The sequence below is a fragment of the Macrobrachium rosenbergii genome, chromosome 51 (genome assembly GCF_040412425.1).
Source record: "Macrobrachium rosenbergii isolate ZJJX-2024 chromosome 51, ASM4041242v1, whole genome shotgun sequence".
Classification (NCBI taxonomy): Eukaryota; Metazoa; Arthropoda; class Malacostraca; order Decapoda; family Palaemonidae; genus Macrobrachium; species Macrobrachium rosenbergii.
Window position 1 is genome coordinate 29,505,888 of NC_089791.1, and position 27,500 is coordinate 29,533,387.

At 38.2% G+C, this 27,500-nt stretch overlaps 1 protein-coding gene across 1 annotated transcript in view; it reads left to right on the forward strand.

Moving 5' to 3' along the window:
- The window catches only part of LOC136833241 (uncharacterized), a 474,008-nt gene that overhangs the window by 388,694 nt on the left and 57,814 nt on the right, over positions 1–27,500 (forward strand). The window lies entirely within an intron of this gene.

Below are 27,500 nucleotides of genomic sequence, written 5' to 3' on the forward strand. Positions count from 1 at the left end.
ATTATTTATATATATATAAATACACACACATATATATACATGTAAATACATATAAATATATACATTATATATGTATGTATGTATACATGCATACATACTGGAATCCATGTCTGTACTCCTGAGTGATTCTGCCTCCTGATTCCAGCCAAGCATTACTTCCTCACGATTCTGATATTTCGTGAATGTTTAAAAGCATTGATTTTCGTAGCTATAGAAACGAATGCAATAATGATGTGATATGTTTAAACTATGTGGTATACAAATCTTTCATGTGAGAGGAATGTTAAGTAAACTGTAATTTCTTTTTAAGTGTTTTATGTCGACTTAATGATTATTTGAATTCATTTTGCAAATGATTATTTTTTTTTGTATTATTTCAATAATTTTTTTATTATTATTATATTCAGGAGGTGAACCCTATTCATATGGAACAAGCCTACCAAAGGGGCCATTGACTTTAAATTCAAGCTTCCAAAGATTATTATTATTATTTTTTTCCTATCGCAGTCATCCTATTCGACTGGGTGGTTTTTCTAGTGTGGGGTTCCGGGTTGCATCCTGCCTCCTAAGGAGTCCATCACATTTCTCACTATGTGCGCTGTTTCTAGCAGCACACTTGTCTGCGTGAGTCCTTGGGCTACTTCGGCATCTAATTTTTCCAGACTCCTTTTCAGGGATCTTGGGACCGTGCCTACTGTTCCTATGATTATGGGTACAATTTCCACTGGCATATTCCATATCCTTCTTATTTCGATTATCAGGTCTTGATACTTATCAATTTTGTCTCTTTCTCATCTACTCTGGTGTCCCATGGTATTGGGACATCAATGAGTGATACTTTCTTCTTGATTTTGTCAGTCAACGTTACGTCTGGTCTATTGGCACGTATCACCCTATCTGTTTTGATGCCATAGTCCCAGAGGATCTTTGACTGATCGTTTTCTCTCACTCGCTCAGGTTGGTGTTCGTACCACTTATTACTGCAAGCTAGCTGGTGTTTCTTGCGCAGGCTCCAGTGGAGGGCTTTTGCTACTGAATCATGCCTCTTTTTGTACTGGGTCTGTGCAAGCGCCGGACATTCGCTTGCTATGTGGTTTATGGTCTCGCCTTTTATATTGCTCTTCCTGCATGTGGGTGAGATGGTATTTCCATCTATTGTTCATTGGACATATCTGGTTCTTAGGGCCTGATCTTGTGCCGCTGTTAGCATTTTCTTCTTGAGCTCTCCCCTCTGTAGCTATTGCCATGTTTCATCGCTGGCCAGTTCTTTTGTCTGTCTCCTGTACTGTCCGTGCATTGGTTTGTTGTGCCATTCCTCTGTTCTGTTTTTCATTCTTCTGTCTCTGTATATTTCTGGGTCTTCGTCTACTTTTATCAGTCCTTCTTCCCATGCACTCCTTAGTCACTCGTCTTCACTGGTTTTCAGATATTGCCCCTGTGCTCTGGTCTCGATGTTGACGCAGTCCTCTATGCTTAGTAGCCCTCTCCCCACTTCCTTTCGTGTTATGTATAGTCTGTCTGTATTTGCTCTTGGGCGTAGTGCTTTGTGTATTGTCGTACGTTTTCTGGTTTTCTGGTCTATGCTGCGGAGTTCAGCCTTCGTCCACTCCACTACTCCTGCGCTGTATCTGATTACTGGACTGCCCATGTGTTTACGGCTTTCGTCATGTTTCCGGCGATGAGTTTTGACTTGAGTGTCGCCTCAAGTCTCTGCGTATATTCTTTCCTGATTGTGTTCTTCATCTCTTGGTGTTTTATATCCTCTCCTTCCATTATTCCCAGGTATTTGTATCCTGTCTCATCTATGTGTTTGATGCTATTCCCGTCTGGTAGCGTTTTTAGCTGTGTATTAATGATCATTTGAATATTAATTTGTAAATTATTTTTTTTATTAATGTAATTATTTTTCTTATATGTGGTCCCTATAGCCTCAGGTTTTTTTTAGGTGTATGTGAAGTGGCATCGATTCATCCAGACCAAACCTATTATAGCGAAGTGTTATAGAGTCTTCCGTTTTGCTGTATGCTCAAGGACATGCATACATATAGCCCAGTGGGGCGTGAACAAGATCTGCTATAAACTGATTAGCAATGAATTAGCAATCCGGTTTGTGTTGATGTGTCTCATCATATCCGCTCCGTCACATGTTCTTGTCGTCAGTGTGTTGGGCATGGTGATATTTCCACCCCCCCCCTTTACCTCTTCCCCTTCCCTCTCTCCTTCTTGTCCTTCCCTCTCCCTCCTCCTCCTCTTCCTCCTCTTCCTGTCCTTGTAAATGTTTTGGGCATGGTGATATTTCCACCGCCTACCCCCTCCCCTTCTCTCTCTCTCTCCTTCTTCCTCTCCCCTCTCCCTCCCCTTCCCCCTCCTGTCCTTGTCAGTGTTTTGGGCATGGTGATATTTCCACCCCCTCCCCCTACCTCTTCCCCTTCCCTCTCTCCTTCTTCTTCACCCCTCTCCCTCCTCCTCCTCCTCCATCTTCTTCTTCTTCTTCTTCTTCTTCTTCTTCTTCTTCTTCTTCTTCTCCCCCTATCCTCCTCCTGTCCTTGTCAGTGTTTTGGGCATGGTGATATTTCCAACCCTCCCCTACCTCTTCCCCTTCCCCCCTTCAACCATCCTCCCCTCCCCTCCTCCTCCTCCTCCTCCTCCTCCTCCTCCTCCTCCTCCTCCTCCTCCATCCGGTCCACCAGTGTTTTGGGCAAATGTCATTTCCAACTCCCCTCTCCCTACCTCTTCCCTAGATGGGTCCCCTTCCCCTCTCTCCCTCTTCTCCCCCTCCCCTCCTCATATCCTTGTCATCAGTGTTTTGGGATAGTTGTATTTCAAACCTCGAAAACCCTTCCTTCCCTCTCTCCTCCTCCTCCTCCTCCTCGTCCTCCTCCTCCTCCTCCTCCATCCGGGACACCATTACCTCCAAATGTCATTTCATCATTACCCTATTATTATTTTGATAGATGGGTTATTATTATTTTTGTGTTCGTAAAGGCTTATAATCTGATTTAGTTTTTAATTTGTCAACAAACCTTTTTTCGGGTTCGAACTGGTTTTCTTTAGCGGGTAGTATGCCACCCTAATCCAGCTCTTTGTTTGTTATTATTATTATTATTATTATTATTATTATTATTATTATTATTATTTTGTGTCGTAAGGGCTTATTCTCTGATTTATTTTTAATTTGTAATTTTTTTTCAAGGTTTTTTCTTTAGTAGTATACCACCCTAATCCAGGCCTCTGATTATTATTATTATTATTATTATTATTATTATTATTATTATTATTATTATTATTATTATTATTATTATTATTATTATTATTATTATGTCGTAGAGGAATTATTCTTTGACGTTTTTAAAGTTAAATTTTTTCCAAGGTTGTTTATTTAGTTGTATACCACCCTAATACAGCCCCTTATTATTTTCTTATTATTATTATTATTATTATTATTATTATTATTATTATTATTATTATTATTACTTTATATCGTAGGGGATTATTCTTTGACTTATTTAAAATGAATTTTTTCCAAGGTTGTATTTCTAGTTGTATACCACCCTAATCCAACCCTCTGTTTATTATTATTATTATTATTATTATTATTATTATTATTTATTATTATTATTATTATTATTATTATTCTCTGACTTATCTTAAATTTGTCATTTTTTTTCAAGGTCATGTCTTTAATTGTGTAACAGCTGTGATTTAAGCTTACGCAAGAAGGTTGTGTATTGAACACCCTGCAGATTTTTAACAAGCACCTTACCTCTCTCTACCTTTCTGACCATAGTTACTGTGACGCCACTCGTTAGTATTAAATCAATCAATTCCCATTCCTTCCCTACCCCCCTACCCACCCCTACCCCCCACATTACTTCTGTTCTCTTTCTCTTTATTGTCAGAATTAGAGTTTTTGGAAAATATATGGAGTATAATGTTTGGGAAAGAGGAAATGGTGATCATTGTACTTGTTATGATGTAGAATTACGGTATAATGAGCTTGGCAACTCTGACTTCAGTAATGATGATGGTGATAATTAGGTTCCGTATATTTAATCTAATTATGTTTTCCGCTAATGACGTTGCTAATGAGGCCAGTTGATTTGATTCCGTGGCGCCCCCCCCCCCGCCACCCTTCGAGTGGGTAAGTGGGTGTTTGATCAGAATTTGTTGCTACCTGAAATATTATATATTTTTTTCTTAATTTCCAGACACATACATACATACATAGATACATACACACATATGCACATGCACACAATGATAATGATATATTTCTGGACACATACATACACACAAACTCGCACACGGATGAATGGGCACATTCGGTTAAATACGCTAAAATTTTTTATGGGTTTTGGTACGTACTTGATAGTTACACGCGTGTGGTGGTCGCAGTCAGTGGGGTTGAGAAGGGAAAGGGGTTAACAACCTCATCTTAAAAGGCTTCTTGAGAAGCGGACGGATATAAATAAATAAATAAATAGATAAATAAATAATGTGGAAGGATACATCTTAATGCGCCCTCAAAACGTCACGTAAAAAAAGAAATAAATAAATAAACTTCAGTGCTGATATAAGAGAGAGAGAGAGAGAGAGAGAGAGAGAGAGAGAGAGAGAGAGAGAGAGAGAGAATTAATTCCGCCGCAGACGAAGAAGATTGTGGGAACAAATGAACCTCTTGTTTTCTTTCTGTTATTTCTTCTTCATCTTCTTCTTCTCCGCCTTCTTGCTCTTCTTCTTCTTCTTCTTCTCCTTCTTCTCTTTCTCCTTCTTCTTCTTCTCCTTCTTCTTCTTCTTCTTCTTTTCCTACTTCCAAGCGAGCCTCTTGTTTTCTTTCTGTTATTTCTTCATCTTTTTCTTCACCGCCTTCTTGTTCTTCTTTTCCTTCTCTTTCTCCTTCTTCTTCTTCTCTTCTTCTTTTTTTTCTTCTTCTTTTCCTACTTCTTCTCCTACTTCTTCTTCTTCTTCTTCTTCTTCTTCTTCTTCTTCTTCTTCTTCTTCTCCTTCTTCTTCTTCTTCTTCTTCTTCTTCTTCTTCTTCTCCTCCTCCTCCTCCTCCTCCTCCTCCTCCTCCCTCCTCCTCCTCCTCCTCCTTCTCCTCCTCCTTCTCCTCCTCCTCTTCTTCTTCTTCTTCTCCTCCTCTTTGTCCAGAGAGGATGATGAACCCCCCGTCTTGGCTGAATGATTGCAGTCTGGGATACTGCAGGAAGCGTTTCAGGATTTGTCAAAGGGAAGATGTTCAGGTGCATTGACTGGCTTCATTATTATTATTATTATTATTATTATTATTATTATTATTATTATTAAGGCTTCCAGGGTCTGTGTGGTTTTCCTGTGTTAGTATTATTATTATTATTATTATTATTATTATTATTATTATTATTATTTATTAAGGCTTCCAGGATCTGTGTGGTTTTCCTGTGTTATTATTATTATTATTATTATTATTATTATTATTATTATTATTATTATTATTATTATTATTATTATTCCCAAAAATACACATTTGGTTTACTAAAATGGCCGTGAATAATATCTATGTAAGAGATTTCAATGTCGGAAAAAGACGGTAGAAAATCTGCCCTGAAAAGAAAAACTGGGCATGGATGACAGCCCATACCATGGGCACAGCAAAACAACGGTACGAGAAATGGGTAAAACCTTGATGAGAGTGTAAGAAGAACATAATCGAATAAAAAAAAAATAGAATATAGACTCAAAATGGAAAAAATTGTTTCAGGATATTTTAAAAACAGGTGGATCAGGAACTTCACCGAAAGATCAAGGTCATGTTGAACCAGGTAAGATTAGCGAGGAAGGAAAATACGAAGGTCGGAAAGGGGAAGAAAATACAAAAGGGTAAGAGAGAAGGCAGAATGAAACAGGCCACATGCTGGAACTGGAGTTGAAATTTAGAACTTGGGTCAAAGGTCAAAGGCCGAGCGCTTGGACCTACCTACGAGGTCAGTCAGCGCTGAAAAGGAAATTGAAAGTAAAATTGAAAGTTGTAACAGGAAAAAACTTAGCAGCTGTTAGGAGGTGGTTGAGGAAAATGAGCAGAAAGAGAGTATGAACGGAGGTACAGTAAAATGAATGTAAAGGGTTGCAGCTGGGGGTCGAAGGGACGCTGCAACTAACCTTAAGTAACGCCTACAGTGCACCGTGTGAGGTGCACTGACGTGCCCGGCACTACTTCTCCTACGGGAGAAACAAATCACGTATGATATAGATAAAAGATGAAGTTAGATCAAGATGACAGAGACGAACTGGAAACAGATTTTAAATCGATGATTAAAATTAAGAACGGTTAAAGAATGTAGGTAAGAACCGAGAATAGAATGAGATTTCTCGACTAGAATGAAAAGAGGAGATGGGGAATAGAAGGAAAATGAAGGAAACTAAATCTAAACTAGACAGTTCAGTTGACTGATAGATAAGAACAGAAGACATAAATGAAGCAAGAGATAAGCTTGAAGAATAACGAAAGACAAGAGCGAAAATGATATTGGTAAAACAGCCTCGAAATCAAAAACCGAGGATAGAATGAACCCAGTGGGTGCTGGATTGGCCTTACCAATACAGTAACCAAACGTAGCAGTGGGTACTGGAGTGCAGTACCAATACAGTAACTGAGCGTAGGGGCAGGGGAAGAAAGAAGTGGCATAACGAGATGGAGAGGGATCTGGGGTGGGCTGGGTGGGAGAGGATTGGGAGTTGGGGGGGACGAGTCTGCACCAACCGCCATGGCAACCCTCTTCTTCCGCTTGGTGGTGTTGCCTTCCCCTCCTCCTTCCCCCCTCCCCTGCCAAAAAAGGAGAGAGAGAGAGAGAGAGAGAGAGAGAGAGAGAGAGAGAGACGCCCGTTGGATTGCTCCATCTTACAAGGACATCAAAAGGATGAGTGAAGGTCCTTCACTCCCCCTTCTCCTACAGTGCACCTCTCGGCTCTTTTGGTAGGAGGGAGGGATGTAGGAGGGAGGAGGAAGCTAGGAGGGGAAGGGGATGTTGGAGGGAAGTACAAGGGCAAACGGAATGGCAAGGACGGAAGGGTAATACGACGTGGGGGGGGGGCGGTGGTGAGGAATGAGGGCTGACGGATATAACCAAATGGAGACTGATATTTTTTTTAAGTATTGTCATGAAAGACAATATGGATTCACTTTTATCGCTCCAGTGAAGTTTATTCCTTCTGTAATGAGATCGTTCATATCTTTTTCTCTTTTTTTTCAAAGTAATAAGTAGTTTTTTCTGCTGTTTTATGTTTTGTTCTATTTTTTTCAAAGTAATAAGCAATTTTTTTTTTTTTTCAAAGGAATAAGTAATTTTTTCTGCTTTTTTCAAAGTAATAAGTAATTTTTTCAGTTTTTTTTTTCAAGGTAATAAGTAATTTTTTCTCCTTTTTCAAAGTAATAAGTAATTTTTTCAGTTTTTTTTCTAGGTAATAAGTAATTTTTTCTGCTTTTTTCAAAGTAATAAGTAATTTTTGAAGTTTTTTTTCAAAGTAATAAGTAACTTCTACTTTTTCAAAGTAATAAGTAGTTTTTTCTTCTGTTTTATATTTTCTGCTTTTTGTTTCAAAGTAATAAGTAATTTTTTCTGCCTCTTTTCAAAGTATTAAGTAAGTTTTTGGCTGTGTTTTTTAAGTTATAAGTAATTTTTTCTGCTTTTTTTTTCAAAGTAGTAAGTAATTTTTTTTTAAGTATTGAGTAACAAATTCATTTACTCCCACAGGAATTATACAGTTTCCTATAAGGTAACGCTAATTCAAATTCCTATTGGTAATCATTTCAATACACCTACAAGATGTTGTGACGCCAAGTTTTAGTAACCATAAATCAATCAGTCAATCGTGAATCCAGCAGGTTTGGAAGGTATGGAATACCGTTGTTCGCCACAAGTTTATTTTTATCTTATACTAAAAACAAAAAACGAAAAAAATACATCTGAAGGTGACTGTTTTTACTGTACAAGTATTACCTTAATACTTTATGATTTTTCGTTTTTTCTATATTAGAATTTATGTTTAGATATTTGAATATATATGTTTTGATGTATTTTATATATATATATATATATATATTTATATATATATATATATATATATATATATATTTATATATATATATACATATATAGTATATATATATATATATATATATATATATATATATATATTATATATATATTTATATATATATATATATATACTTATACAAATATATACATATGTATGTATATATACATATACAATATATTTTCTTATTTATTTTCCTAATAAGTTTATTTAATTGCATGTTAATTTGGCATAAAGACACTTGGGTCCTTTAACATATGTTAAGTATTTTTAATCTTAAAGTGAGTTACGTAATCACAATGATTACACGAACGTCCATAATGTAAGTTACGTCACACTTCCAAAAAAAAAATTAAAAACCTACGAACTGGTTTTCCATTGATTGTTAGAACCATCTTCCTGCCGTACTTCTGTGCACATATAATATTAATAATAATAAAAAAACTCCTCTTGCATAAGGCTTCATTCAAGGACACTCCTCACCTGAGGATTAAGTTTTTTTTTTTTTGCTGTTTTTTTTTTTTTCTCTTGCTGTTAAACGGAAGTCCTTGTCAGCCGTGTAACGGGTGTGCAGCAAGCACGGTTATCTCCACACATGTGCAGATTGCGGTAAAATCTGAAGTCCGATCTGAAGACTAGAGGCTTTATTTTTTTTTTTTTTTTTTTTTTTTTTTTTGCAAAAGTCGAATCGTCCTGTTTTATTCCAGGAAGGTTAAAATGTGTTTCTCTTTCTCTATATATATATATATATATATATATATATATATATATATATATATATATATGTATATATATATATGTATAACTGAATCACGAAAATGTGGGACGTGATGAATATATAAATAAAGACAAAATCCACGAAGGAAAGAGAAATAGTGGAGTGCTGCAAGGCCTTTCGACTTCTCGTCCTTTACTCTGCTAAGTAAAGGACAAGAAGTCGAAAGGCCTTGCAGTACTCCATTGTTTCTCTTTTCCATCGTGGATTATATATATATACATACATACATATATCTATATGTATACACATACATACATACATACACACACACACAATTAGTGTGTGCGCGCGCACTCAATCGAAGATCCATTCTGAGAACTCCCTTGTAACCAGCAAGTGCATTACGCCAAGAAATTATTCATAGAAACACGAAATAGGAAGGAAGTTTTACTCGCTTCGGTTATTGGAACACGGCCGGATTGGCAAAATTTTTCAGGGAAAAATACCAAAGTTTTTAAAAAGGTTTTGAGTAAAAGAAAACTATTGTGCCGGCTTTGTCTGTCCGTCCGTACTTTTTTCTGTCCGCCCTCAAGTCTTAAAAACTACTGAGGCTAGAGGGCTGCAAATTGGTATGGTGATCATCCACCCTCCAATCATCAATCACTCCAAATTGCAGCCCTCTATCTTCATTAGTTTTTATTTCATTCAAGGTTAAAGTTAGCCGCATAATCGTGCATCTGGCACCGATATAGGAAAGGCCACCACCGGGCCGTGGTTAAAGTTTGATGGTCTCTGCTCATAAAGCATTATACCGAGACCACCGAAAGATAGGTCTGTTTTCGGCGTCCTAGATTACACGCTGGACAGAAAACTCGATAGCGAATTTTTCAATAGTTTTTTTCTAAATTGCTCCTTTGCTCCTGATGCTGATCAAAACCACTGATAAAACCTTGATAAAATTTTTGAGGATTAAACTGCGGTTCCTGGTTATCAGTCCTAAGAGATTTTATGAAATTTCGCATTAGATTTTTCCGGATTCTGATCCGATTTTTTCCGGATTCTGATCAGGTTTTTTCCGGATTCTGATCCGATTTTTTCCGGAATCGGATCCGAATTTTCCGGATTCTGATTCGATTTTCACGGATTTTGATCCGATTTTTTCGGATTGTGATCCGATTTTTCCGAATTCTGCTCCGATTTTTTCGGATTTTGATCTGATTTTTCCAGATCCTGATCTGATATTTCCGGATTCTGATCCGATTTTTCCCAATTCTCCTCCGACTTTTCTGGATTTTGATCCGATTTTTCCGCATTCTGATAAGACTTTTCCAGATTCCGATCCGATTTTTCCGGATTCTGATCCGATGTTTCTGGATTCTGCCCCGATTTTTCAGGATTCTGCTCAGATTTCGCCCGAAATCCGGGGAGGTCAAGTAGGACTGGCTAATTCCACGTTAGACGATACTAAACCTGCCATATAAAACCAGATTGCGCATCTCCATCCTGAATTCTCTTTTTTCCTCTGTGTTCATCATATCTGTTATTCCCGTTTCCCAAGCGATGGCATTTTCCCTTTCAGACAAGGAGACGAAGAATATCATAAAATCAACTATCGTGTGGATGGATTCGTCGCCTAGATTATTGACCTTCAGTTTACCTGGCGTCACAGCTACCAGGGTCACTGAAAAGAAGCAAGACCGATCTGTCGCCATGAGGAAACTCAGAAGCTGTTGGGAAATGTCAGAAGTCAGTAGATGAGTCGGAGGGGAAAAAACTATTTCCGTGGAAGGTTACTTCTTGAGAAAATGAGTGGGCGACTCGATTTTAGGACCGCAGTAGAGGTTACACACAGGGAAAAAAGATAATTTAGGATGGTGATACACAATCTGGTTTTATATGACAGTTTGAGTTTGTCTAGTGTGGAATTTGGCAATCCTACTCCCATGTCCTTAGTATTGTCCAATGTAGGATTAGCCAATCCTACGCCCATGTCCTTAGTACTGTCCAATGTGGGATTAGCAAATCCTGCTCACATGTCCTTAGTTTTGCCCAATATAGGATTAGCAAATTCTACTCCCATGTCCTTAGTATTGCCCAGTATAGGATAAGCAAATCCTACTCACATTTCCTTAATATTATCCAAATATAGGATTAGCCAATCCTACTCCCATGTCCTTAATATTATTCAGTTTAGGATTAGCCAATCTTACTCCCATGTCCTTAATATTGTCCAATATAGGATTAGCCAATCCTACTCCCATGCCTTAGTATTATCCAATATAGGATTTGCCAATCTTACTCCCAAGTCCTTAGTATTAATATAGGATTGGCCAATCTTACTCCCATGTCCCTGCTATTATCCAATGTATGATTAGTCAGTCATACTCCCAGTGTTATCCAATATAGGATTAGCCAATCATATTCCCATGTCCTTAGTATTATCAAATATAGGAATGGCCAATCTTGCTCCCATGTCCTTAGTATTATCCAATATAGGATCAGCCAATCCTACTCCCATGTCCTTAGTATAGTCCAAAATCGGATTTAACATTCCTACTCCCATGTGTGGGTGGTGTTGCTGGACACTTCTCAACCACCCGAAAAAATAACGCCCATTCGCCCCCACGAGGTAGGTAGGTGTCGGGGTTGGGGAGGGGTAGGAAGTGGGGATGGGTTGGGGGAGAGTCTTGCCACGAAAGGAGTCTCACCTCTCTCACACCAATGTTTCTTTTCTCCGCCAGCACCAAATATAGACAAAACTTGCGGTGACGTAACCTCACGGGGTGGGGGAAGGTAATATGATCGGTTGTGGAGGGCAAGACTCGCAGTTATGAATCATCTCTCTCTCTCTCTCTCTCCTCTCTCCTCTCCTCCTCCCTCTCCTCCTCCTCCTCCTCCCCCTTTGACTCTCTTGTCCTGCATTAACAACAGCAGCCCTCCCCTGCCTCCCTATCCTTACCTCCCTACCCCCACCCCCAAAAGTTCCTTCCTCACTTTTCCACCTATTCCTAACTCTTATCCTGGCGACGTGGACTTTCCTTCCTTCTTCTCCTTCTCCTTGGAGACTCCTCACTCACTCCCTGTCCTGCGGTTGCTAATTCTCTCTCTCTCTCTCTCTCTCTCTCTCTCTCTCTCTCTCTCTCTCTCTCTCTCTCTCTCTCTCGACGGGTTCAGTATCTGGTAATCTTTGTACCTACTGTTGGTGATGTAATTTTTTTTTCTGTAATTATAGATAAATAAATAATTAGACGAGACAGAGAGAGAAAGAGAGAGAGAGAGACAGAGACAGAGACAGACAGACAGACAGAGAGAAAGAGAGAGAGAGAGAGACAGAGACAGAAAGGGAGAGAGAGAGAGACAGAGACAGACAGACAGACAGAGATTGAGAGATTTTAAATTTTTGTGCCTCGGTACCTATCTGTTCTGTCCGGTATAGTAAGAATAAGAGAGAGAGAGAGAGAGAGAGAGAGCTGAGGAGCTTTGCTACATTGCCGAGTGACGTAAAGCCTTGAAATTCAACCCCAGTACGAGTGAAATGCGACACCAAACGGAACGCTTATCACGGTTGCTTATTATTTGTTATTCATTGCATTCATTGTAGGCGCTTAGAAAGACTCTCATTATTCATCGTACGCACACTGACTCCTCTCTCTCTCTCTCTCTCTCTCTCTCTCTCTCTCTCTGCTGGCGATGGAATTCATCACTAAGGACAGTAATTGTCATTATTTGTTATTCATTGTAGTTAGGAGGACTCTCATTATTCATCGTACGCACAATGACTCATTCTCTCTCTCTCTCTCTCTCTCTCTCTCTCTCTCTCTGTTGGCGATGGAGACCATCACTAAGGAGAGTAATTGTCATTATTTGTTATTCATTGTAGGTAGAAGGACTCTCATTGTTCATCGTACGCACAATGACTCATCTCTCTCTCTCTCTCCGCTGGCGATGGAATTCATCACTAAGGACAGTAATTGTCCACATCCTACGTATATACACACACACCCTTTCCCCGAACTTTCTTTGTGGCGAGGATTCCTACAAAGGACTCCTGCCAACCAAAGGACTCCTTTGCCCTTCTCGCTCGACGGGTAACAAAATATTTCGTAATTGCAGACGTCCCATGGCGCGTCTGCAGTCATTCATTTTGGTTTATTATTATTATTATTATTATTATTATTATTATTATTATTATTATTATTATTGGAAGTCATAATTTTTGGTTTTATACGTGTTGGTTCCCATAAGAAATCTTTTACTTATTTTTATGGTAATTTATGTTATCCTGAAAAGCGTTTGAGGTTATTTGGGGTCTACTCAGTAGCGTGACGACTGTGGCTTCCTCAGGGAGAGAGAGAGAGAGAGAGAGAGAGAGAGAGAGAGAGAGAGAGAGAGAGAGAGAGAGAGAGAGCTTGTCGGCGGTTTAGGGAGGTGCCTTCAGCCCACCGGTGTGGTGATTAAGTTCTGCACAGAGAGAGAGAGAGAGAGAGAGAGAGAGAGAGAGAGAGAAGATGTCTGGTAAACCAGTTGCAACGCTGTCACCCAATCCCCCTCCTCCCCTCCTCCCTCCCCCCCTTCCCCTACCCGTCCCCCCGACACAACTCATCTTTGACCGTTTCACTTATTACCGAGCAATTCTGCAATTGCTCATACCCTAGCAAACTGTATGGCGACATTTGTGCTCTCTCTCTCTCTCTCTCTCTCTCTCTCTCTCTCTCTCTCTCTCTCTCTCTCTCTCTATATATATATATATATATATATATATATATATATATATATATATATATATATATATATATATCATATAGGCTTTATATATATGAATAAAATTTATATATATATATATATATATATATATATATATATATATATAAAACACCTCAGATCTTTCCGACATAATTAAGATGTTTTCTCCTTTTGCTAGATCTATATGTATATACATATAATGGTTTTTGTATTTTTTTTTATTTTTATGACGAGATTCTTGTTGCGTACTGCATATTTTATGTAAACCACATTTTTATGTCAACGCCATCTATAATAACTGGTTATCCTAATAACCTTTAAAACCTTTAAAGTTGTTATTGCATGAGCATTCTCTGCTATTCTTGTCTATGTATATATATATATATATATATATATATATATATATATATATATATATATATATATATATATATATGGATGTGTGTATCTGTATCTATATTTTTTCTAGATAACTGCATATCTCCGGTAGGACAGGCTTTTACTGTCAGTTATACTCTCTCTCTTATAAAAACTCTCTCTCTCTCTCTCTCTCTCAATTTATATATAATTGCGTGTGTGTGTGTTTGTGTATTTGTGTGTATGTACGTATATTGCCTTTTTATAACCACAATTTGTTGTACCAGTTGCTCTGATAACATCAACTCTGTTTTTACAACCGGAATGTCATCAACAACTTCCTATTCTTGTCTGCGAGACGTCTGAGCGACAGACGACATTATGTGATTCACACGAAGACACACACCTGCCTGCGTCTCATGTCACGGGAAGTAGGGAAGTAGAAGGTAAAAAAAAAAAATAATAATAAAAATGAAAAAAAAAATGTTTGTAAACTCGTTTGTCAGGGTCTTATGCATTCGGTGCTGGTTTGTCCTCTTTTTTTATTTATTTTTTTTTTTTTGCTTGGAAAGGCATTACTTTTATTTAAATGATTTTATAATTTCGTGTTGTGAACGCAAAAGGAGAAGGAGATTAGGTTAATTATATTTTGCTCAGAAGAATAATGAGACTTAAGATTTTTAATTATTTCTTTTTTATTTTGTATAGTTTTTTCTCATTTGATGAAGAGGTCGGACTTCGTTTAATAGGTTTCATAGATTAAATGCCATTTCCTTGTTAGTTTTCATAGAGAGGAAGTAATTATAATTCCTTTTTATAAAAGCAGAAGAAAAAGTCAAGGAGGTATATTGCTTCTTTAATTTCAAGGTATATTTGACACAATAAAATTGGTCATCTAAATATATATATATATATATATATATATATATATATATATATATATATATATATATATATATATATATATATATATATTTATATTATGTATATATAGTAATATATGTATTATATATAAATACATGTTTGTATATATATATATTGTATATATATTATATATTAGTATATGTATATAAGTGTATGTATATGCTGACTTGCTTTGAAAAAGGTTATACATACATATATATATATATATATATATATATATATATATATATATATATATATATATATATATATATATATATATATATATATATGTGTGTGTGTGTGTGTGTGTGTGTGTGGGCGTGTGCGTCTTTCTTCTAAGTAATGTAGTCAACAAATCTTAGGAGTTAGGTGCAAGGTGACCACCAGAAAACAACAACAACAGTAATAATAATAATAATAATAATAATAATTATTATTATTATTATTATTATTATTATTATTATTATTATTATAATAATAATAATAATAATAATAATAATAATAATAATACCTTTATTAAATCATTATTACATAACAGGACATCTAACGCCACTCTCACCGCGCTCAAAAAAAAAAAAAAAAAAAAAAAAAAGACTCGCCCAAACTTGGACACAGAAGACGAACGGAAGTATCATATATATGATACGAAAAGAGTAGTATGCTATACGACCAAGATGCATTTAAAACAAGTCCTTCGGGGTTGGGGGTTAGAGGAGGAGGGGGATGGGGAAGGGGGGATGGTAGAGTGGCTCCCTCCCCCTACCCCCCCCCCATTCTCGGAACTTGTGCTGTTAGGAAGTCGTTGCAAAATGAGCTAAGAATCTGTAACGGTAGAAGGGTGAGGAGGAGGAGGAGGAGGAGGAGGAGGAGGAGGAGGAGGAGGAGGAGGAGGAGGAGGAGGAGGAGGAGGAGGAGGAAAGAAGAGAAGTATGAGGATGGATGAAGTAGGAGGAGAAGGGAGAAAGAGAAGAAGAAAAAGAAGAAGGAGGAGTAAGGAAAGCAGTAATGGTTGTGGGGGGTTTAGAAGACACTGGATACCCCACAGAACTTTTATTTCCTCTCTCTCTCTCTCTCTCTCTCTCTCTCTCTCTCTCTCTCTCTCTCTCTCTCTCTCTCTCTCTCTCTCTCCCCTTCCTTTCTCTCCGATTGTCCTTGAACGTTTCCTTAATGCCTTCTTCTTTCCCTTTTTGCCCCGTTCCATATGGGCCACGTGCTCTCTCTCTCTCTCTCTCTCTCTCTCTCTCTCTCTCTCCTGAAGGTCGTCGATGAATAAGGGGCACAGATGAAGGTTTCAGTGATCCATTATCCAGCAAGCTGGGAATCGAGGGGGGGATCATTGGGTCAGAAAGAGATCCTTTCTCTCTCTCTCTCTCTCTCTCTCTCTCTCTCTCTCTCTCTCTCTCTCTCTCTCTCTCTGGTATTATTGCTTTCATAATTATTACAAATCATGTCTGTATCCACATAAAGGAGTGCGGTTTCAAAGATCATATGTATATATATATATATATATATATATATATATATATATATATATATATATATATATATATATATATATATATATATATATATATATATATATACGCACAAATGATGTAGGGGTCCCATGCTGTTAGCAACCACACCTACCCATCCGGTCAATCAACGGGAGTGGTAATCGCAAGGGAGGGGGAAATGGTTTTTTTTTTTTTTTTTTTTTTTTTTGCCCACGTGCAAAAACGCAAATGGTTTTGCGTAACCCTGTATCAATACGCTTTGCAATTTTCATGTTCCTCTGTAGGTTGAAATATGTCTCTCTTCTATGTATATGTTTATGCGTATGTGTGAGATACATATGTATTATTACCTGATACATCATTGCGTTAGGTTGACAGTACTTGACGTACGCCTTTTCATGTTTGCGTTCATGCGTATGTGTGAAATACACATACATTAAAACCTGATACATCATTGCGTTATGTTGACGTATGTCCCTCTTGTATGTATGTATATGCGTATGTATGAAATACACATGCGTTATTACTTAATACATCATTGCGATAGGTTGACATACGTCTCTCTTGTATGTATGTTTATGCGTATGTATGATATAGACATGTATTATTATCTGATTTATCATTGCGATAGGTTGACATATGTCTCTCATGTATGCATGTTCATTCGTATGCGTATGTATGAAATACGCATGCGTTATTACTTGATACATCATTGCGTTAGGGTACATATGTTCCTCTTGTATGTATGTTTATGCGTATATTGCGTTAGGTTATTGTTATTTGCTTCATAATTGCGTTAGATATACTTCCTGAATAGTCAAAAAAATAGTACAGTTTGCGAATATGCTATACATATGTAAATAAAGATATGTATGTATCCCCGTTTGAAAAAAATACGTAATCTGTTGTTAAGCGTTGATGAGTGCTAGATTTTATTTAAAATCATTTCATGGATTATGGTAGTTGCTAACACGAAAAATCAGCAGTTTTGTCACTAGTGCTAAAAAAGGATTTTACGAAAGTTGTTAGTGATAACATTACCAGTTTGTTAAGCGTTCATTTGATTAATGAAAGCGTTTTAAGAGATACACACACACATGTATATAATATATATATACATATATACATATATATGTATATATATACATATATATAATGTTTATATATACAGTACATATATATCCATATATAAATTATATACATTTACACATACACACGTACTCAACAGCACTGCAAAAAAATCATTGTAATTCTAATATTTCAAAGTTACGACTGTACGCTACGACCAAATGACTGTCACGCGCTTTCACTCTAAAAAATAAAAAATCGGGTCTTCCTTTCAACAGCGGTATAGAAATGCTTGTCGGCCGAATTCCGTGCTAAAAGGGGGACCGCGCCGGAACGGGCGTTGTTCCCGAAACAAAGAAAAATGCGCCCCCTTCTCCCCCTCTCACCCCCTCCGACAAAAGCACTTAGAACGGAGACTCCCATATGTAAACACGTGTTGCATTGTGTGCTGTGGGTCGATGAGATTTGGTATTCAGTATTTATGGCATTTGTCATAATAGAATATATATATATATATATATATATATATATATATATATATATATATATATATATATATATATATATATATATATATATATATATATATATTCTCATAGCAATCTTTGGTATGATTTTTCCAACCCAACGCTTTTCTTTTTTTTTTTTTTTTTACATCCTGCGCTCTACCTACAGCAGTCGACTTATCATTTTAAACATTCGCCGGTATAGATAACATTTACAACGGATTTTTCAGGAGGCGGTCCCAGGTCGCTTCCTCACCCGTGGGATCGAACTCTAGTGTCTTGTTGTGTCAGACGAGGTTGAGATCACAGAGCCACGGAGGGTCTATATATATGTATATATATATATATATATATATATATATATATATATATATATGTGTGTGTGTGTGTGTGTGTGTGTGTTGTTTGTGCGTGTGTATGTGTTTGTGTGTGTATGTGTATTTGTTTTGGATACAGAAACTCACCCAGATGGAATAGGATTGAAATGGATTATTTATATAACATTTTTTCCCCTCTCTAATCCCCGACAGCTGCGAGAATCAACATCCACTTCCTCCCTCCTCCTCCCCATCACACAGTTTCCTCCCAGTCACCCATCCCATCTCCGCACCCCGCCCCCACCCGTACACACCCAACGGAAGTGACATGACATTGGTCGCTAGTGCAGCTGTTCTGTCGCTCCTCCCCCCCTCCATATCTCCCCTGTCCTTCCCCACGCGACTAACCCTCTCTCTCTCTCTCTCTCTCTCTCCTGTCCTATTTTATTTCCACCTCTCTCTCTCTCTCTCTCTCTCTCTCTCTCTCTCTTTATTTCTACGTTCTTTTTTCTCTCTCTCTCTCTCTCTCTCTTAGTTCCACGTTCTGTTTCTCTCTCTCTCTCTCTCTCTCTCTCTCTCTCTCTCTCTCTCTCTCTCTCTCTCTCCCCGTTGTGGGTTCTATTTTTAACCCTACGCCCTCTCCTATGTGTCCCAAAAATGCCGTGTTCTCTCTCTCTCTCTCTCTCTCTCTCTCTCTCTCTCTCTCTCTCTCTCTGCATTTCCCTTCAGTTGTTAACGGTCCAATACCAGTGTAATAACGTAGATTCGACTGTCGTGTCTGTTATTCTTCACGTATTTCATTGTTATCCTTTGTAATGCGAGCATTCACCCATAAACGCGACTCTCTCTCTCTCTCTCTCTCTCTCTCTCTCTCTCTCTCTCTCTCTCGTTTTTCTTATGCATTTTGACTATATGTCTTGTTCTGTCAGTTGTATACAAAAAAAATTGGGGGATTGATAAGGATAGTGGGACCGAAGAAATCTCTCTCTCTCTCTCTCTCTCTCTCTCTCTCTCTCTCTCTCTCTCTCTCTCTCTCTCTCTCTCTCTCTCTCTCTCTCTTTCTTGTGTATTTTAACCAAATGACTTCTGTCCGTTTTATGAGCAATTTTTTTTTCTTTTAGGATGGATGAGGTTAGTGGGACCGGAGAAACCTCTCTCTCTCTCTCTCTCTCTCTCTCTCTCTCTCTCTCTCTCTCTCTCTCTCTCTCTCTCTCTCTTCTCTGTAAATTTTTTATTTTGTTTAATTACGAGTCCTTCTGAAATTTTATGTAGTAATAATTTTATTTTTATTTTTCATCACTTCTTTCTTTCTATAATTAGGTTAGATTATAAATTATCATGGTTTCAGAATGTGAATATAATTGTGGCCGTCTAGCATGTAATAATTTTAGGAATAATTACTATTGAGTGTCAGTACAGGATTATGACGTTTATGCACAAACATTTTTCATAGTCATAAACGCATGCAAACGTTTGCACAAACAGGATATTTAAGTCTGTATTGAAATTGAAATTCACTTTTATTATTATTATTATTATTATTATTATTATTATTATTATCAAGGCCATCATAATGTCGTATACCAGGCAGTGGTTTTTAAATGTTTCGAGATTATCAATAACAAAAAATTGTCTTTTTTCTTTTTTTATCTTTATGAAGCCTTTTCTTGGCTTCCTCCCCCCTTCACCCCTCCCCCGTTGTTACCTCTTCCTCTATCCCCTCCTTCCTTCCTTTCTCTCTCTGGTCATGTTTTGGCACTGTACTGTACGCGTACAGTACACGTTGACAGGCAAAACTACTTTCATATATATATATATATATATATATATATATATATATATATATATATATATATATATATATATATATATATATTTACAATGCTGGGATTCAGTCTCTGTCTGGTTGCTGTGAATGGGTGGGTATAGTGACCCAGCTGTGAATGGGTGGGTGACCCATGAATGTGTGAGTATGGTGCCATACTTGACCCAGCTGTGAATGGGTGACCCAGGTATGGCCCAATGTTGACCCAGCCTAGTGTGGTGGTGCCCTTGACCCAGCTGTGAATGTGTGAGTATGGTGCCCAGTACTTGACCCAGTTGTGATTAGGTGGGTATGGTGCCTAGTATTTGACCCAGTTGTGAATGTGTGGATATGATGCCCAGTACTTGACCCAGCTATGAATGGGTGGGTATGGTACCCATTACTTGACTTAGCTGTGAATGTGCGGATATAATACCCAGTATGGGTATGATGCCCATTACTTGACCCAGCTGTGAATGTGTAGGTATAATGGCCATAACTTGACTCAGCTGTGAATAGGTGTGTACCAGCCTCAGTCATCTTGGGTCAAATCAAGGTCACGGTGCTGGTGACCTCATCCCAAAGGCTTGCTCAGAACCGGAAGGGCCTGAGTAGTGGCCGCTGGATACAACGCGCTCCGAAGGGGAAAAAGGGCGTATGGCGAAAGATATAAAAACACACATACCCACATACCCACACAGTCACTCGGGGGCATTCTTTAGTGGCTGATACGTTTTCCTTTCGTCATGTGACTCATTGAGATGACCTCATCGGGCAAAGGCGGTCTCCCAGCAACGGCCGCCGACGGTGCTGTCTAGAAGAGAACGGAGAATGACCGTCTAGAATGTCTGTCTATCATGTCTGTCTGTCTGATATATACAAACCTGTGTGGTTGTGTGTGACATTGAGAACTAATACTCTTGTTGCTCGGCTTTGCAGGAACATGCAAATATTATTAGTAAATGCCTTCATTTCACTTGCAATAAGGATGACAATCTATAAATCTCTATGCATGACCTATCTTTGTTTTCTTGCTTTATACACACTCTCTCTCTCTCTCTCTCTCTCTCTCTCTCTCTCTCTCTCTCTCTCTCTCTCTCTCTCTCTCTCAGCTTAGATAAACAAACAGATGAAGGATGTGGTTCATGGCTGACAACACTAACCTTTATAAGAACAAAAATAATAAAAAAAAAAAAAAAAAGACGAATCTCTTTGCGTCGTCAAAAGCGTTTACATCCGGTGACGTCTTCCTCCGGTCAACACGTCCTGTTGAAAATTTGTTCCAGATGCCGTTGTTTTTGACGTCCTTTTGAAGAGGAGTAGCTGTATCCTGTGTGTGTGTGTGTGTGTGTGTGTGTGTGTGTGTGTGTGTGTGTGTGTGTGTGTGTTACGGGAGGGGTCCTTTAGCATCCTCATGCAAAACGTTTTTGTCCAGTGACCAAATTTGGTGACAAAGTTTAGGTCGCGAATACGTGCATGCATATATATATATATATATATATATATATATATATATATATATATATATATATATATATATATATATATATATATTATATATATATATATATATATATATATATGAATATATATATATATATATATATATATATATATATATATATATATATATATATATATATATATATATATATATATTTGTTTATATATATATTTATATAATGTATATATATATATATATATATATATATATATACGAGTATATATATATATATATAATTTTATATAAATAATAAATGTAGGTAAAAATCAGATAAGGGTTGGTCCTGTTGACTGATCAGTTCCACATTCTTGGCGTTGCAACGAAAGTTGAGGCCGCGTTTATCAGATTCGGCCATTCGTGACATCACATCATCTTCACGAAAATGCGTGACCTCAGTTTTCAACCCATTAAAAATAATTGATTAGTTAATAGAAAGTTTGGTAGTCATATGAATAAGAATTAACTAGTATTCGTCAATCACTTTGCGGGCGTGTGTACATGTGCGTGTATGTGTGTGTATGTGTTTGTGTGTGTGTATGTGTCATTTTTAGTTGTCCTTGCCGACATTGGAGACTTTTGTTCATACCGTCTTTGGTCTCTGATTGTGAACTTCTGTGTATGTGTGTGTATGTGTAGTGTGTATGTGTGTGTGTATGTGTGTATGTATGTGTATGTGTAAGTGTATGTGTCTCCACCCCTCTTAACATTCCCAAGTCCTGTAGTCCCTAGGTCACCTTCAGCTGTCTCAGTAAAGACGAGAGAGAGAGAGAGAGAGAGAGAGAGAGAGAGAGAGAGAGAGAGAGAGAGAGAGAGAGATCTAACTTCGAAAGGGAGACAGAAATAGGCAGACAGACACAGACACGCTTCGAGGTCCAAGACAAAGAGGTACAGATGGGTGTCTGTAACTTCAGGACTGATTCATAAGAAGAGACCGTGTTTTTTTTTTAGAGAGAGACAGAGATTAATCCCGACATTTTGTGAGATAGATTATTTTCGTAGCTGTTTTTTTTTTTTTTTTTTTTATCTTCCCATCCCCTTTTCTTCCCATCCCTACTGTGACCTTAACCTTATCATTTGACTGTTTTAATGTCGGAGCTGGTTATGGTACCACATCCTGTGTTCTTTTTTTTTTTTTTTTTTTTTTTTTTTTTTTTTTTTTTTTCAAGAAATCCGGTCCAGCGTTGCGGTTTTCGGTATTCAAACTGTAAGTTTATTTGCGTTTTGATCTAATTAACTTATGAACTACATTTTTATTTTTATATGTACTGATTTTATTCATCAGCTTTGTCTTCGGACCTTTCTTCATCCCAATTTGGAATTGCTTCAGACTTCATCCCAATTTGGAATTGCTTCAAACTTTATTCCAGTTTGGATCTTGCTTCAAGCTTTATTCCAATTTGGAATTGCTTCAGACTTTATTCCAATTTGGAATTGCTTCAAGCTTTATTCCAGTTTGGAATTGCTTCAAGCTTTATTCCAATTTGGGCCTTGTTATGTGCCAATGTGGACCTTGTTTTATCCCAGCTGGGAGACCTTGCTTTATCCCAACTGGGACCTTGCTGTATCCCAGTTTGGACCTTTGCTTTATCCTGATTCGGACCTTGCTATATCGCAGTTCAGACCTTTGCTTTATCCCAATTCAGACCTTTGCTTTATCCCAACTTAGACCTTTGCTATATCCCAATTCAGACCTTCGCTTTATCCCAATTCAGACCTTGCTATATCGCAGTTCAGACCTTTGCTTTATCCCAACTTAGACCTTTGCTATATCCCAATTCAGACCTTTGCTTTATCCTAATTCAGACATTTTCTTCATTCCAATTTAGACCTTCGCTTTATCCCAACTTCGACCTTTGTTTTATCCCAAGTTGGACCTTTTTTTATATATCCCAATTTGGACCTTTACTTAGTCCCAATTTAGAAATTTGCTTTATCCCAATTTAGACCTTTGCGTTATCTCATGTTGGACATTGACATATCCTAATTTGATCCTTGCTATACCCCAAATTTTGACCTTGCTATACCCAAATTTGGACATTTGCTTTATCCTAATTCAGACCTTTGCTTTATCCCATTTTGGACCTTTACTTAATCCTAATTCAGACCTTTGCTTTATCCTAATTCAGACCTTCGCTTTATCCTAATTCAGACCTTTGCGTTATCCCATGTTGGACCTTGATATATCCCAAGTTAGACCTTTGCTATATCCCAATTTGGACCTTTGCTGCCTCCCAATTTAGACCTTTGCTATCTCCCAATTTAGACCTTTGCGTTATCCCATTTTGGACCTTGGTATATCCCAGCATCGTATTGGGTCATCCGCTCAAGATTCCCTCCTCTTAATGTCAATTTTACCTACTATATCCTCTCTAGGTCCATCTCCAGTTTACAATCTCTCTCTCTCTCTCTCTCTCTCTCTCTCTCTCTCTCTCTCTCTCTCTCTCTCTCTCTCTCTCTCTCTCTCTTTTTAATTACTATTTTTACGTTACTGTAAGTGACCGTCAGTTTTGTATTTATGGCAGACACGTGGAGTCGCTTTTATGGTCACCTCCAAAAAACCTTGCAATGATTTTGCAAACTGAAACATCTGAGAACTACAAATAGAAAGAAAACTTAACAACAGCAGCAGGAGCAAAAAGGCGTCTACAGGAGCTGAGGAATGGGGTTCTGTTGGGTTTGGGGAAGGAGTTGAAGTGGGGAGGGGGGGAGGGGGAGGGGGAAGGAGACGAAACCCGAGCGACAAAACCGGGACTTTGAACAAAGGTCAGAATAATAAGCGAAGAAAGTTCAAGGACAAATCTCCCACGATAACAGACAGACGCTTTTCAGCAGACGAGTGACGAGAGAGAGAGAGAGAGAGAGAGAGAGAGAGAGAGAGAGAGAGCTTTTAAACGCCGGGAACCGAATTCTTCTAGAACTCATCAGTCTCCCTGTCGCGTGCCACCATGGCTTTTATTTTTGACCCAGACCCGAGAGCGGTCGAGAGGAAATAGGAAGGGAAGCGGAATTTCCACGAGAATTTCATGGGAAACCTTTTTCTTAGATGCAGCCCTCTCTCTCTCCCTCTCTCTCTCTCTCTCTCTCTCTCTCTCTCTCTCTCTCTCGTCCCCAGTTCGAGAGAGAGAGAGAGATAGAAATAGAAGCTGGTTAAATAAGCAGACGGAAATGGAGAGAGAGAGAGAGAGAGAGAGAGAGAGAGAGAGAGAGAGAGAGAGGAAAATAGAAGTTGGTTAAACGAGCAGACGGGAATGGAAAATGGAAGGAAGAGAGAGAGAGGGTAAAGAACGAAAGGAAAAAAGGGGCTGTTGAACGAGCAGACTAGAATGGAGAGAGAGAGAGAGAGAGAGAGAGAGAGAGAGAGAGAGAGAGAGAGAGAGAGATTCCACCATTGCAGACAAAGTGGAGGAAGAGAACCCAAGGACTTTTCTTCCTCAATCTCGATCAAATATTTTATTGTTGTTATTGTTTTCAATTAAAGAAAATTTGTCTTTCTCGTTCTTATGTTCTTCGGCATTTTCTTTCATACCCCATTTACCTCGAAAATTATCACAGTTGCTGCTCATAACCTTATCGTATGTCTTGTGAATTGATTAGCAGGATGATTTCTGTAGCGTTACCCACATCGTCTACTTCCCAACTTCATCATTATGTTTCTCTTGCAACGATTTTATCTGTTTCCTGTAGAAGCCATGTGATTTTTACCATCTCTCTCTCTCTCTCTCTCTCTCTCTCTCTCTCTCTCTCTCTCTCTCTCTCTCTCTCTCTCTCTCTCTCTGCTTATCATGGCAATAAACATAATGTGTAGTAACTTGCCATGCTGAATTGAGGTAGTTTCAGCAAGTGTATTTTAGAGAGAGAGACAGTATCACTAAAGCCTTTCTATGATGGTCGCTATTTGCTGACACTTGTATTTATTTATTCATTAATTTATCTTTTTCTTGTCGAATAATTGATCATTTCTTTCTGTATTTCCTATTATTTTCTGTTACTTCTTCCAAATGAACACCATATTCTTCGGAGGCTTGATCCATACGAATAGGGTTCATCTTCTGAAGAATAATAATAATAATAATAACTTTAAAGACTAGTTTTTCCGTTCCTATATAAGTAGTTTAAAACGAAACCAACTCAGTAACATGAGATAAAGAAAGATTTCAAACCTCGACAAATTTCTATGGATACCGGACATTTTGTAAATTTTTGAATGAAAATGGGAAAATTAAGTGTGTACATCAAAATTTATAGTCGTTTTCATTAAGGAAACAAGGAAGCGACAGTGATCTACAAGAACATTTTTGAAGCTGACGTAATATTGTATTATTGCTTTGCCAAAATTATACCAGTACTACACCATTCCCTGAGGATATGGTGAGCTATGGTGGCCCTAGCTTCTCTCTCTCTCTCTCTCTCTCTCTTGAGTTATGGTGTCCCTAGCTTCTAGACACTCTCTCTCTCTCTCTCTTGCTATGGTTGGACATTGTTGCAACAACTCTCTCTCTCTCTCTCTCTCTCTCTCTCTCTCTCTCTCTCTCTCTCTCTCTCTCTCTCTCTCTCTCTTGCTATGGTGGCCGTAGCTGCTGGACATTGTTGCACAACAACCTCTCTCTCTCTCTCTCTCTCTCTCTCTCTCTCTCTCTCTCTCTCTCTCTCTAGCTGTGGTGGCCCTATCTTCTGGACATTGTTGCACAATCTCTCTCTCTCTCTCTCTCTCTCTCTCTCTCTCTCTGAGCACTAGCGTAATCTCTCTCTCCTTGAAGAAGGAGGCTTCACAATGCTCACGTCTATGCGTACGTTTAAATACGCATGTACCTCGTTCCATTTATAGTTGTTGCCTAGTGTCTGTTGCTATTCTCTCTCTCTCTCTCTCTCTCTCTCTCTCTCTCTCTCTCTCTCTCTCTCTCTCTCGTGTTTATTTCCTTCCAGGTTTTCATCATTTAATTCTTATGATGGTAATTTGTTGAATGTTATTGTCTAGTATCCGTTGCTACAATTCCCCCCCTCTCTCTCTCTCTCTCTCTCTCTCTCTCTCTCTCTCTCTCTCTCTCTCTCTCTCTCTCTCTCTCTGTCGTGATTATTTTCTTTCGGGTTTTCATAATTCAAATCATAATATATCATAATATAATACTCGTTGAATGTCATTGTCTAGTATCCGTCTCGCTACAAAATCCTCTCTCTCTCTCTCTCTCTCTCTCTCTCTCTCTCTCTCTCTCTCTCTCTCTCTCTCTCTCTCTCTCTAGGATTTCATAATTTAATTCTATAATTATTATGATATTTGTTCAATGTTATTGTCTAGTATCCGTCGCTCCAAACACCCCCCCCCCCCTCTCTCTCTCTCTCTCTCTCTCTCTCTCTCTCTCTCTGTGTGTGTGTGTGTGTGTGTATGTGTGTGTGTGTGACGTGCTCATCCAAGGCTATGAATTGTTATTTGCCTTTCATTTTTTTTTCTTTCGTCAATCCGAGGGTACTATCTCTTATGACATTATTCGTACCCAAGATGACAGGACATCTTAAGGTGACCCTCCTGCCCTTGTGGTTGATCGACTTTGTGTAGAGACGTAAAAAGAAAAAAAAAAAAAAAGAAAAAAAAGATCAATGCCGAATTGATAAGCCCCCGGCGGCCATCTTGTATTTTTGCTATTGTGTATATACTAAAGGTCTCCTTTGCTGGGAGTGCTTGGTACCGTCATGGCGTATGTTAGGGGTGATTCTTGCGCCCTTCATTCATTGTTTTCTCAGATTCCCTTGAGAGCCAACGCTCGAAGGGGAGAAAAATTAGGAAGGCTGTGGGGTGGAAAACAAGAAAATTCAGTAGGGAGTTTGTGGAGTGGGTTTTTTTTTTGTGGGATTGGGGAGAGAGAGATGCGTTCCAGCCCGTAAGGAAATGTGGGTTAAACTGCTAGAACCCTGAGCCATGTCTTTTGTCTTACTATTCGCTTTATTTGCTAATTCGTTTTATCTGTCAATTGATTTCTTCGCCTCCTCTACCTTGGCAGAAAGGTAGACTGTAGA